Source organism: Ictidomys tridecemlineatus, chromosome 10, assembly GCF_052094955.1.
Source record: "Ictidomys tridecemlineatus isolate mIctTri1 chromosome 10, mIctTri1.hap1, whole genome shotgun sequence".
NCBI classification, from domain to species: Eukaryota; Metazoa; Chordata; class Mammalia; order Rodentia; family Sciuridae; genus Ictidomys; species Ictidomys tridecemlineatus.
This window is the reverse complement of record NC_135486.1, coordinates 95465489-95479015: the sequence shown is the minus strand read 5'-3', so window position 1 is coordinate 95479015 and position 13527 is coordinate 95465489. Positions and strand designations below refer to the sequence as shown.

The 13527-nt window shown below is 37.6% G+C and overlaps 1 protein-coding gene across 4 annotated transcripts in view; it reads right to left on the bottom strand.

The window, feature by feature from the left end:
- The window catches only part of Mpp7 (MAGUK p55 scaffold protein 7), a 233377-nt gene extending 221516 nt beyond the window's left edge, over nucleotides 1–11861 (bottom strand). For 3 of the 4 annotated variants that reach the window (XM_078023471.1, XM_078023470.1, XM_078023474.1), the window contains exon 1: nucleotides 11645–11861. The gene's annotated coding sequence lies outside the window, so the exon portion shown is untranslated. Of the gene's footprint in view, nucleotides 1–11091; nucleotides 11372–11644 lie in introns of those variants that run through there. The other variant, XM_078023472.1, reaches the window with a different exon arrangement.
- Between the last annotated feature and the right edge of the window lie 1666 nt (nucleotides 11862–13527).

The following is a 13527-nucleotide window of genomic DNA, read 5'->3' as shown; positions in this document are numbered from 1 at the left end:
GAAGCAGAAGAGACAACCAACAGTATCTACTTCCAATTACAAGCATAGGTTACCTTTGTAGCAGTTTTGCCAAAAAATAGAAACGGAATCAAATTAAGATCTGGTAGCTACTTATAGGAAAGAGAATAAGTTAAACCATCAAACTACAGGTAGTTACGATGTTATAAAACAAATATTTCTTGATAAATGAACAGAACTTCTCTACAAGATCTCAATTGTGTCTTAAAGATGAGAAAAGTTGATCCAGGACTCACATTTCTATGGATGTATTTATTGTACTAAGACAGCACAATTAACAACTTCATAGAGGTTCAAGGTATGTACACATTTTTTTTTCAATTCCAATTCACAGAGGTAGGCTAGGTTCAGACACATTTTCATTCCTTTCACTTGGAAAAATAGAACCCAACTGAGCCAAAAATTGAAGCACATTCTGCTTCTTTCTAATCAGACAGCTTTAAGAGTAAATAGAGAAGGTGAAACCAGTTCAGCAACCTCAGAGGAGACAGATCAATAAGAAGCACCAGCCCTCAACTAAACTGACCAAAGATGCTGTGGATCCAGCTGTTCTCAAAGGGTCCAAGACACTCTATGGGTCCTCAAGAACCTTTCAGGGCATCTGTAACATCAAAACTATTTTTTATAATGCTGAGGTTGGGGGTGAGGCTCAGAGGTGGAGCTGACAACAACACAATAGAATAATGCTGAGAGGTTATCTGCAATGCTCCCTATACAGACAGGTGCACTGATGGTAACAAAAACAAAAGTATGCAAAACTGATGGTGCTTTGACACAAATTATGCCAGTGGCACCAAAAGTGTGGGTAGTCAGTATCACTATGAACTCAGAGTGGAAAAAAAAAAGTTTCATATAAGAATGTCCCTGATGAAAACAGGGAAGATTAATAATGGTGTGAAATCTCAATTCTTCAATACATGGGCTTTTGTAAGGTTCTGTGTGATGAAATAGGAAGTGCAAATACAGGATTTACGCTGCACATGAACTATGTGGCTGTCTCAAGGAAAAGTACTTGTGGCAATTGTTTGATCAGGAAGCTGAACCAGCAGCATTTTTTCCCCATATCATTTTAACATGAAATAATTGCAAAATAAACTATGGCCAATGTTTTATCAAAAATGAATGAAGTAATCCTCCTGCTTCAAGGAAAACTATTAACATATTTGTTGACAATGATAAAATCTGAACTTTCAACTCAGAGTTTTGAAAAACTCATATCTGCCACCAAGAATGTGACAGTTTTCCCAATATTTACATAGTTAACAATAAAGTACTGTGTACTTAAAAATTGGTTGAGCTGGGCAAAGAGGCACATCCCTGTAATCAGCTGAAGGCTGAGGCAGGAGGATCACAAGTTTAAAGCCAGCCTCAGCAACCTGGTGAGGTCCTAAGCAACTGAATGAGATCTGGTCTCTAAATCAAATGGGGATATGGCTCAATGGTTAAGCGCCCCTGGATTCAATCCCTGGTTCAAGAAAGAAAAAAAGAAAAAATTTGGTTAAGAGGATAGATCTTAAGTTTCATGTTTTTCCTAATACCAAAAAAGTGGGGGAGGGGCCACTAGAAAATGTTTGGAGGTAATAGACATATTTATGACCTGGATTGTGGTGATGATAACATGAATTTACATTTGTCAAGTTCATCAAACTGAATACATCAAACTATGTACAGTTTTTGTTATACCAATTGTACCTCAATAAAACCAAGGGTGGGGCGACTTTTATGATGGAACCACTGGTGATTTTAACAAATGTGCTTTTTTTTAATTGCATCATGAAATATGCTAATATTTGTGGGACTTGTATAATCCCATGAACCAATATTTTCCAAACCATCCAGGGGTAAAAAGACTCAATGGATTTAAATGTAACACAGTGAGGAAAGTTTACTGATAATGCTTCAGATTCCAAACTGCAATTAAACTTTAAGAAACAATTATAAGCAGAATTTTGCAAATGACATTTGCAGATGTAATTATTAAGACAATATATCTATTAAGAATATATCCAGAGTTATCCAAAAAAACTATTAAAATACTCCTCCTTTTTCCAACTGTAGTTTTATCTGAGGCTGAATTTTCTTCATGTACTTCAACCCAATTGTAATAGATTGAATACAGAGGCAGACATGAGAATCTTGTTCCTTGTACTAAGCTAGGCATTAAAAAAAGAGTTGCAAAAATGTAAAACAATGCCACTCTTGTCACTAACTTCTCTTCACAACATTTAATTTTCAAAGATGTGTTATTTATGTTAATGTACAATGGGGTTTTACTTTTAATTATTTAACAAACACTCTAAAATTTCCTGTTTAAATTTCTAATATGGTAAATACTGACAGATATTTTAAAAAGGTCTTTGAGGTAGATCCTTAATAATTTTTAGAAGTATGAAGTGGAACCACACGTTTGAAACCAGGGCTCCAAGGAAATAAAGCCAAGGTCAAGGATGTGCTTGTTCAAATGAGCTTTCAGACATGACCTTCTTACTTTTTGTCATTTTATTTTTTGTTTTCCTATACTTGGGATTGAATCCATGGCCTACCACATGCAAGGCAACCACACCATCAGTGCTATGAGGTCCATTCTAGCCCTTGTTTTTATTCTTATTTTGAGATAGGGTCTCCCTTAAGTTGCCAATACTGATCTCAAACTTGTCATCCTCCCTCAACCTCCCTAGCAGTTGGGATTACAGGTGTGCATCGCCACACTCAGCACAGACATGACTTTACTCTTCCATTTCTTCTTTGAAGGAAACACTACAAGTTGAGAGTCCAGTAGGAGCCCATTGACAGACCAAGAGCACCTACCATCTACCATCCATCACCAGCCACAGCCATCCCTTGAAAGGACCTTCAGAGCAAATTTTGGTATTAGGCCGTGAATGGGAGGTTAGGAGACCTGGAGTGGAGGGGTGGGTAGCACTTACTCCCTCTTAGTTCAGGTGCCTCTGTCCATGCTAGTGGATTAAGAGAGCTAGAGGTAAACTGTTCCCATGTTCTTTTTCCTCCAGCTAACTTAAGAGTTATTCACAGCAAAAACTGATCTCTTTCCTTTTATACCTGACTGGTAAACTCTTCAGGACTAGATTTATAACAAAAGTCACTTAAGCTTCAAGGTTTGAAGTATGGAAGCCTCAATTTTCAAACATTTTCCTCAGTGTTCAATGAGATGTATGGACAAGACCTTCCAACCAGGAACACAGAACATAGAGTAAGTAAACTATTGTAGAGGCTTTGCAGATAGCCAGCAGCTGAAAAGTTCAGAGCAGATGAGTGACATGACCCAACTAAGTCTACCCCCAATGTCATAAAGAGAAAAGGTTTTAGGGGCAAGGGCAACTTAATTATTTAATGCTTCCCAGTAAGGGAAAACTATTTCTTAGGTTACTACTGACAGATAAGATGAAGAGCCATTATTAGTGTCCCATGGAGCAATAACAAAAAGTCTGCTGGGGATTACATCCTATATTCTATAAGTATCCTCCCTCAAAAATTTTACAGTCTTTTTTCTTTTTACTTTTTATTAGGGAACATTCAAGTACATACTAAAGTAGAGAGACTAGTAGAATGGAATGAGCCTCTATATACCATCATTTATTTTCAATACATGGTCCATTTTATTTCCTCTACAACTCCTCTACCTTCCCACCCCAGATTAATATGCAGTTGTTTTTAATTACTGCATTATAAAAAAATGACTATAATGCTATTATAAAATTTTAGGAAAACAAAGACAGCAAAGAAGTAACTCACCTTTCATCTTAACGGCCATTTACATTGTTATTTGAACTGTTTTTATTTGATATGGACATAAATGATACAAGTACAATTTACAGAATTTTACATGAACATAACTTTATTCTTTATTACTAAAGTAGAATGATCCTGATTACAGGGATTTTGTAATATTTTGCCCAGTTTATACTACCAATTTCCATAAACAAAAATAATAAATGTCTGTGTTGTGCATTTAGGTTGTTTCTAATTTTTTTAGGTATTAAAATTGTAATAAGGGAGTTCATAACCCACTTGAATCAAATGTATGAAATATGTCAAGAGCTATGTAATGTTTTGAACAATAAAAAAATTGTAATAAAAACTGTGTATATAAACCTCTAATTACATACACCAACAAATGCTAGACATGCTTAATGTAGATAAAGTAGGCTCCCAGGTGTATCCAATATAGCAAATGATAAAGGAACTAATACCACAAAGACCAGGAAACCTAGCTCCTTTGGACTGAATGACTTGGCAAGAATCATTAACCAGGGACACAGATTAGCCTTTATGAAAATAATCAAGCCTAGTTCATTTAGGGAATTCTTGCCTAAAGCGAAACATTAGCCAAATATACGTTATTTGGAGAAATACCAAAGACCTATTAACAAATCAACCTCAGGGAACTTAAACTCTGAAAAACTGTTCAGAATCTATAAAATTAAGTCACCATGTATTAAGAACATACTAGGTACTGAGACTAAAAAGTGAAAAAAGCAATGTGTCTGTGTAAATATCTGATGATCTTAGAGGAGACATAATTACCAAAAAAAATGTTGTAAGCACTTTCCTAGAGAAGAGGATACAAGAGGAACTCACCTCTCTGGATGTCAGTATACAAATAGTAGCAGTAAAAATAAAAACAAAAACCACTGTGGAATTAGAAGAGGAACAAATTAATCAGAATAGTGCAGGAACCTAAAAATAGATTTAAGTGGGGATGACTAAGTGGGTGGGTGTGGAGTGCATGCTCCTGGATGTATGGTAGAGGTACATCACAGCCCACTAGGTCATTTAGTAAATGCGACTGAGGAAGAATAGTTGCCAAAAAAAAAAAAAGTAAAAATGTAGAAACATACCTTTATTAACTAGGAATGGAGAAATACTTCCTAAACAAGACCCAGAAGGTGAGAAAATGATTGGCTCACAACAAAATTAAAGATTCTATTTAAAACAGAATTTCAAAGAAAAAAATTTTTGACAGGAATAAAACAGATTTTTTTCCAGTGCTAGAGACTGAAATAGAAATATCTGCAATATTTAAAACCCAGTAAGAAATTAACACCTACAATATACACACATACACACACACACACACACACACACACACACACACACACTATAAATTAGAGCACAAAGGCAGGAAAGGGATAGGAAATCCTAATAGGAAAGGAGACAAATATATAAAATGCCCAAACCACAAAAGGGGAAACCCACACAGCTAGTAAGCATGTCACAAGATATTCAGCTGTCCAGTAACCAGTGAATCACAAATGAGAACAGTAACATCTTACTTTGGGCCTGGATTTCTCCACCTGTTGTATCAGATTGGAAAACAAATTACAAAGTCAGAAAATATCAAGTGCCAACAAGAATGTGGAAAACAGCAGCTGGTGAGAGTGTCAACCACACAGCCATCCTGGATAATAATCCAGCAGCGCTTCATGAAACCAGGCATATGCCTGAAAGAGCGTCCTTATAGGATAAGAGACATGTAAACGGGCACGGGTGAAGGGGGAAGGTATACTAAGTTAAATGGAGACTCTGCATGGACCAATAATGATAGTGAGCCATGAACTAATAATTAACTCAAGTCTGAGCACCTGATTTGGGAAGGGAAGTAAGGAGAGGACTGCATGCTACACATTCTTTCACTAAACCAGGTATGATGTCATCATATAGCAAATATTGTGCCCAGTTTTGAGGTTCCAGTAACACACGTTAGGTCCTTGCCCTCAAAGAGTTTGATGAAGGAAACAATAAAAAGCAAACAAAATTGTGAGTATGGTAACTGCTACAAAGGAAATAAAGCAAATGATTGAGACAGTAATGGACAAAGGGGTTCTAATTTTCAGAGGATCATCAAAAAGAGGCAGGGACTCTCAGAGAATTGCAGAAAGAAAGGCACTCAGCAAACGGGGAAGACAGCTTTGAGAATTACATTCAAGGTCAAAGTCACCAGAATACTACAGGTGAGGATGTGTTCTGAAGATGATTTTTGGGTAGTGCCAGTAATTGAATAATCTTGAGAAATCCTGTTACATAAAGTATGGACTACAAGAACTGTTGTTAGAGTCCAACACTTTCATGACCAAAAAAATTCAACAATGGGGACAGGTGGCAGCACTGGAAATATGCATATCTACATCTATAAACAAATGTTTCTGAAACATTATTAGAATGCACAGTCATGAGCAGTAATTGAGTGCTCATTATTTTCTCAGTATAGTGCCAGGAAATGAGGATGAACATAAAATTTTCTGTCCTTAAGGAGCTTCCCTCAACTTCCTAAGATTCAGGATTCTATTATTTCATAACAATGATTTTTAACCTTAAAAGTCAACATTTATTACATGCTTTGCAAACTGTTTTGTTTCTACACCCATAAGTTCATTTAATATTAACAACATAATACTATATTATTTACACCTTAGAAATGAAAAGCAGAGATTTAGAAAATTGCCTGAAGTCAAAGATCTAGTAACTGGCTGGACAGAAATTCAAATAGATCTAACTTCAAAGCCTGCATCAACAATTACACTTCTATTCCTTCTAGAATCTATTCAATGGTTTTCAAAGTGTGGTCCCAAGACCAGCAGAATCATCATTACCTTGGAACTAATCAGAAATGCAAGGAACCCAGGCCTACTTAAGATACTCCAGGTCAAAGGGCAGCAGCCTAAGTTTTACTAAGCTCTCCAGGTGATTTGAAAGCATGCTAAAGTTTGAGAATCACTTGTCTATATTTTTTCATACTAAGCTTAATGTTAAGGAAATGACAACCATTTTGAAAATTCCAAAATTTAAGAGATATGAATAAGAATAAATCAAAACAATGCTAATTCATTGCCTCACTGTCCAGAGGACAGTACCCTCTTTCCCAAACTGGCAAAATATCTAATCTGCATCTTGATTATGCTACATTAAAAAAGTAAAGTGGACCCTCTGAATCCACAGGTTCCACATCCCAGGATTCAACCAAGTATGAGTCAAAAATATGCAGGAAAAAAAATTGTGTCTATACTGAGCCTATAGACTTTTTCTTATTACTCCCTAAACAGTACAGTATAACAACTATTTATAAAGCATTTACAATGTATTAGGCATCATAAGCAATCCAGAGGTGATTTAAAGTATATGGGAGGACATATGTAAGTTATATACAAATACTAGGCCATTTTATATAAGCAATTTAAACATCCATCCTCACATTCTGGAAGTCCCAAGAGGGTCCGAACCAAATCCCTGACGGATAACAAAGAATGAATGTATAACCCTGATGTGCCTTACTGGGAACTGAGGGAAATGCAAAATAGGCATAGAGCACAGAAGTCCACACTAACTCCAAAAAAAATCAGAGGCCATATTAGGAAGAAAAAAATACATTTTGAATTGGGCAGTAGAAGCTTGATAAATCTTGAGCCATAACTCCATAATCCTTTTTATCCTGGGCTCAACTCCAAATTTTTACAACATCAGTTCAACAAACTTCCAATTGCCAAAAAAAGAAGTTGCAGCCTTCAGAAACATTTGATTCTCGATTCAAATTACTTAAGTACACAGAACTGTCTTTCCATGAGCACTTTTAATCACAAGTAAAGGTAATCAACACCTAATTACACAGCAACCACTAACATGATCCCTGCCCCTTATTACACCTGCTCCTAACAAAATTCTATCTGATCCTTCTCTTTTCAAAGCTAGATCAAGAACAAGAATCTTTATCCCCAACCCAAGTCCTCAATTTGAGCAGTACATAGGTATTCAAATTTGCCTATTACCAATTAGGCTTTAAAAAAAAAAAAAGGAAAAGGGATGGAAGAGAATGAGAAATAAGTATATTAAGTTTCCAAGATGATTTGAGAACTTATAAGGTAAATAATTTTCTGAAGCTATTCACTTGCATATGTCATTCATTAATTTTATAAAGTTCAATTTTTATAATTTTATAAGGCATCAATTGGAAGACTAAAGAGTACCTAGTCCAAGTCTAGACCACAAGAGAGTTATAAACCTGACTTAAAATGCTCACTAACATGACTAAATTCCTTTAAAGGTGAAGAGAACCCTGGGAAGCCAATACCAGGATAGCTTTAAACAGCCTGGCCACTTAAACAACCCACCTTCCCACGCCCATGTTCATCCAAGGGCTAGCTGCACTGCCAAAGAACTATCTAACCAGAAAGGATGTACCCTATTTATTTCCCTCCTTCCAAATCATCATCAAATCCCCTGAGAACAAGATGTCTCCAATAAACTAATTATCGTTGCTCTTCTCCCCACCCACAGCACAGTAGAACTGAAATAAACACACCTAAGACCTTCACATTTAAGCTCCTTGCATTTGCCAGGGATACCTTCAAAATATCTTGCAAAATGCAATCATCCCAGGTTCTCCAAGAACATGAACCATTCCTTTCCCTCAAACGGGAATTGCTTCTATCAAAGCAACAGCTGTGTTTTCTGATCTTCCATCTGCAACCATCAGTAAAAAAACAACCTGATTAGTAACAAGCCCAACTAATAGTACCTATCAGAGAGAAAAGAATACTCCCAGCCTACGTAAGTAAAGCCAACAAATAGATGTTTCTCCTGAAAGAACAGAAAGATTTGAGTATGAGAAAAAAATATATTTTTACAAGCCTAGAAAAAAAATTATTTTACTTAAGCAGCTGTTTATAGTGAATAATCTTGTTACACACACCATTCACCACTTCTTTTAAAGAATCAGGAATCTAGGGACTGGGGTTGTCGCCCAGAGGTAGAGCGCTCGCCTACCATGCGTGAGGCACTGGGTTCGATCCTCAGCACCATATAAAAATAAAATATTGTGTCCACCTATAACTAAAAAAGAAATATTTAAAAAAAGAATCAGCAATCTAAAGAAAAGAAAAGCACAAGGCTTTCCTCAAATAGTTTAGTACCAAATTATATAAGATTTCAACAAAACACAAAGCATTCTATAAAAAGTTCAAGTATACATAAATAAGAAGCAATAAATCTACACTCTGGTCTGGATCCCTGACCTCAAGAAGAACCAAAAGGCTTTAGAATAGAGGTTATTTGTGAAATGACTAGCAATTTCCTTCCCTTTAAACCATCCTATCCTTCCAAATAACCTTATTCAAAAAAATTTAAGCCATTCATTGCTACAATAGAAATAGCTGAACATTTTTATGCTTGTCATTGAAATGTTTATAATAATAATTTTTAAATCAGCTTGAAATCATCAATAAGCAGCATTCAGTGCACCATCTAGTGGAAGTCATGTAATGTAAAGGTAATGCAATTAATTTTTTTTTTTAATAAAAAGAAAAATCGCTGAAACCAAGAAAATCATATAGGTTGGAAGGGGAAACTCAGGTATGAATTCAAGCAAATAAAAACAGCCAGAATCTCTTTCCAATTTCCCACACTGCAGGAGGGCTGGACTCATCAAAAGAAAGGTTTCATCCTTAAAAATTAACAGATGATGAAAGGTTTCCTTATGGAAATTTTTTTGCTTCAGTGCTAGAAACTAAGTTAACAGGAGAGTAAAAGTTAAACAAAGGTGATAAAGCATAAATCAGTAAGTTAGTGCAGGGCAAACTGATAAGCCTTGTGTCTTGTATGTTACACAAATAAGCTATATCAAAATATACCTATACTATGCTATAGATGCATCAGCATTAAAACAAAGGATTACTTCATGATTCAACGAGTCCCATTCATTAATTCATAAAACATTTCCACATTACCCCCAAAACTAGAATTAACAAAACCTGACAACTCTCTAGAGTTCCCTAAGAATTGACATAAGAGAGGTTATTCCCAACTACCCATGTAAACCTGCTCCACATTGACTCTTAAATTCCCTTGTGTGAGTCATTCTAATTAAGGAATTTTGTTACATTTTCAACCTTTCTATAAATTTATAGTAAAGATGTCCCTAAAGTCATAATCACAAAATACATCAGACTTCATTTGTATTTGCCTTTATGCAAATTATTTCAAGCCAATTCTGAAATAATAGTCCTGAAATCACTTCTAAGCTAGAGATGCAAACATAAATAAGGTTCTGGATTTTGGAAAGCCCCCCAAATTTTAAAATAGAGATTTTCATAGCACTACCAAATTTTTTGTTGTGCCTGTGTGGAAAATTATCTTTGGGCAAAATTCAAGCTATGTTAGCAACTTAGGAGAAAAAAGAAAAAGAAAACTAATAAACTACTTCTTTTACTTGGAAATAAACATCTTGGTATCTGACTCCTGTACATGTGAAGGAATCAGTATCCAGAAGCTGGCTTGATAGAAAAAACCTTAAATCTTGGATTTAAATTTGGGTATAAATTATGGAGGATGGTGATTTTGCTCAGTGGTAGAGTGCTTGCCTAGAATGTGTAGGGCCCTCGGTTCAATCCAGAGTACTGCAAAAATGAACAAAAAATTAAAATAAACTAGAAGTCAGTCAAGTGAGTAGGGTAGACTCCTGTCATCTCTGGGGCTTTCAGTTTATGTGCCTTAAAAGTGGCATGCATGCTTTGCATAGCCTATCTCAGTAGCGTAGGAAGATGGCATACTAAAATTGACAGAGGATATGAGCTTCTCAACCAATAGATCTAAATGAAAATACTATTTTGTAGAACATTAGTGGAGCAGGACAGAATAAATGCTCTTCAGGAGTTCTCACTGTGCCATTATTACTAAATTTCGTTGACCTTTATCATTTCACTTGTGACTAAATGGTGTACCGAGCAGGGGGGAAAAAAAAAAAAGGTAATAGCAATCCAAAGTACTGCTTTATAAATGCGTCAAATCACGCATTGAATTGCCTAAGGCTTGTCTGCAAAGTAGTACCAGTGAGCAGCAGGTGCATCCCTGGATGCCTAAAGTCCAGAGATTACTTCAGAAGAGGCTTTTTTTTTTTTTAATTTGCTGTTGTTACAAATCATAAAAAGAAAAAAAAAGAAAAGAAAATCACAATTCTACTTCTACCCATGGCAGAGTGATAGCAACAAGGTCCCACCCCCACAATCCTTTCAAACCTGCACAAGCATTCCTTATGAACATTACTCCCCCTCATTCCTCTCTCACCTTTCACCACTTTAGTCCAGACAAAGGTGAGTCACACTGCTGGGTCTACTTGTCATTTAAGGAAAAGCCTCCAAACAAACTCACGTTAAAGACTAATCTTAATTCTAAAAATAATAAATAACTGAAGAGAACGTTAATGTGTACACCACCGCACTGTCAAGTGCCGGTCTCCAGAAAATGTGTAATTAACACGACCAAAGTAAAGACGCCTTTCTGGCTTAGAGAGCACACAGCTTATCGCTACTTATCAGAAGGTCCTGCAATTCCCCTCCACCTGCACATCTTCCCGCCCTCCGACCGTCGCCCCATCCGAGTCCAAGAGGGTCCCCAAAGTCCCGCCCGCGGCGGCTCCACACAACTGGCCCCGCCTCCACCTCCCCGCAAGGTGCCGCCGCCCACGCCACGGCGGGCTCCTGGCGGAGGCCGCTGGAGGCTCCCGGTGACCACCGCCCCCGCCCGGTCGCCCGCGGCCAGAGCAGCAAAGGGAACGGATCCCGCCGCCAGCCGTAAGCAGGGTATTCGGACAGGCGCTGCAGTCCCAGCGCCCCATTACCTGCTCTGGTAACCGTGGTCTTAGGGAGACGCGCTGGCTCTTGCCCCTAAAGCCCGGGGACAAGTAGGCAGCTACCGGGGCAGCTGCAAAGGACAATCAGAAGCCGGCGGGCTCGGCTCCGCGGCGGCGGGCGCAAAACGCACAAACCCAGTGGGAGACCGGCCCCCACCTCCAGCCCGGCGAGTAACCGACTCGGCCCCCTCCCTCGGAGGGGTGGAGACACGGTTGAGGGGCGGGCTAAAGGGCGGGGCCGCACCGCCCGCTGGGCGTGAGCTTCGCCGAAGCTTTGTAAGAGGCGCCCGCTAATAGGCTGCGAAAGTAGTGGGAGTCTCAAACTTGAGGGCAGCCTTTTCAACCGAACTCCCTCATTGGTCAGTAAGGGAAAACAAAGAGTAGCCCTGATTGGTGACAGCTCTGTAGCTCCTCCTCTTGCCCGCAATCTTCGCCCGTTTAGCTCCTACCCGCCTGGTTCGCTTGCCCTTGGTTCCTCTGTCCCAGGTGGCTGCAGGATGGGGTGTGTTTGACGAACAAACACCCTCCCTGAAGAAAACCCCGGATGCCCAGGTTCATTTACCGGATGCCAGCTTTCTTACCTCTAGGCAATTCTTTAATTTTCGTGTGAACTTGGTGAATAACAACTGATTTTAAACATCACGTGAATTTAGAGAGGTCTCTAGGTTATGCTAGAAAATGTTGCGTAAGATTCTGGTGGATATTGTCATATGCGAAGAAAAGACAAGTTGTTTTCACCTTTCATGAGATAATAGGTGACTTTATCTTTCTGCTTTCCATATTTTAGCATGTATTACTTTCATAATTAAGGGGGAAAAACATTTTGTAAGACTAGAAAAATGAGTAAAATGTAGAGAAAGGTAAAAATAAAAAACTTGGAGGATAAGCAGGGAACTAACTGATCTGCAGCAGAAGAAAATACAGTACATACACTTAAAATCTGAGGACTATCAAAAAAACATGAACTGGTACCAGCCCACTTCAGCTCTCTTAAAAAAAAAAAAACTTAGCAAACATGACTGAGGTACCCCATTTCCTTCCTGAGTAACCACTATTTTTGCAGCTCATAATATAGATAGCACTACACTGAACACAGCTTTTATTATAGAAAAACACCTTCATAGGAAAAGTTTGGAATCCAAAGTACAAAAAAAAAAAAAGATTACAGAAATAAATTCAGATATGAATTGGAAAGCTTAGATAATGGAGGGAAAGAAAAGAATGTGACACAGGCTTTGAAAATTAAAAGCTGAGGGAGGGAATTGAGATAATGATCACTGGTAACCCAGGCTGGGTGTCATCTTGTCCAGTTTAGAAGGGAGTAAAGTTTATCTCATCTAAGGACCATTCTACCTCAGTTCTCTCCTGCCGCCTTACCATTCTTTGTTCTTGTCATTCTCGTGAAGTTCTAAAACAAGCTGTATTAAATTAAGCACTTACTTTCTCCAAAACTTCATGAATTATAGAACAATGAAAAAATAGAGATTGACAAAAATCAGATTTATCGAAGGAAAGGAATGTTAAGGTAAACATCAACTTGAAAAGAAGCAAGGACAAGAAAGCTGATTCAAAGAGCAGGACAAATCCTTTTTTTCTCTTACTTCCTGAGAATAAACTTTGTCTTTGGAGGACAAAGTAACCACATTTCCTAACAAAGGCTTTTGACAGAACCTTTGAAATAAATGGAATCCTAAACAATAGTCTGAAAATATATGACCTGGAGTAAGTACTCTGAGCAAATAACTTAGTGTTCATATCTACTTAATTTTAAATCATCTAAGGAAAAAAGGGAACTTAATGTTTCCTAGTATGAGCAAAAAAAGGAAGAAAACAATACAAAAGTCTTTTCTACAATAACACCTGAAATTCCA